Here is a 1,005-nt window from a genome sequence, read left to right as displayed (position 1 = left end):
GGGGGGGGGGGGGGGGGGGGGGGGGGGGGGGTGCTCCCCAGAGCAGAGGGGCTGGATCCCTGCTGGATGTGCTGCAGGAAGATGGGCAAAGTCAAGGGAAGCTCCTTGGGGTAGTGAGCCCCACAGCAGCCAGACTTCTCCCCCCACATGAAGCCCTGCAGCCCAGCTCACTCCTCATCTCCCTTGGGCTGCAAGAGCAGGAGCTCTGCAAGGAAATCCCATTCCCACGCACAGAGAGCAACTGGGTTTTCCCTCTTCTTTTCCACACCAGGCCATGGAAGCGAGGAGAGCACAGCCCTGCTCCAGCCTCTCCACTGCGGGAAAGCACTACGGCGGCACCCAGCACTTCCACAGACTCCCTGCACCCTCTGCCCAGCCAGGCAAGGAGAAGCACATCCCCGTTCTCGTACCACAGCGTTCTGCAGGCGAGGAGAGCGATTAAGACCGAGTTACATTCTTGTCAGTGCAGGGGGGGGTGGGAATTGATTTACAAGCAGTATTATGATAATCTGCTTCCTGCAGGAGGGAGGGTGCCTCCACAATGCACTACCACAGCAGCAAAGGAAATTTAGAGGGAGAGAGAGAGTGCAATTAAGCAGCCAGAGCTCCAATGAATCAAAATCCAAGGAAGCAAAGAGTCCCCCTCGCTGCGTTCCTGCGCTGGGGTTCCTCTGAGCTCTGTTTCACCCCAGGCTGCTGGGCTCATTTGATTTAAGGAAAACAAACCAACACAAGCAAGTCAATGAGTCCCTCCAGCCAGGCGTGGTGGGGAGAGGTAACCCAAGAAACTGCTGCTGCCTGGGGCTCCCAGAGAGCCCACTGGAGCCAGTGCCTCCCCATGCGCTGCAGGCTGGGCACAGGCAGGAGAAGGGGGCTGCAGATCCCATCCCATCCCTCCCCGTCCTCCTGAGGCACAGGCAGAGATTTAAAACGCCTCCCTTCCTTGCTATTCACTTGTTTATCCTGCAGCCTAGAGAGGCTGGTGCAACGGGGGAGCGGTGCGCG

This window comes from Nestor notabilis, unplaced genomic scaffold (assembly GCF_000696875.1).
Source record: "Nestor notabilis isolate BGI_N333 unplaced genomic scaffold, ASM69687v1 scaffold17838, whole genome shotgun sequence".
Lineage (NCBI taxonomy): Eukaryota > Metazoa > Chordata > Aves > Psittaciformes > Psittacidae > Nestor > Nestor notabilis.
This window is presented reverse-complemented; position numbering follows the sequence as displayed.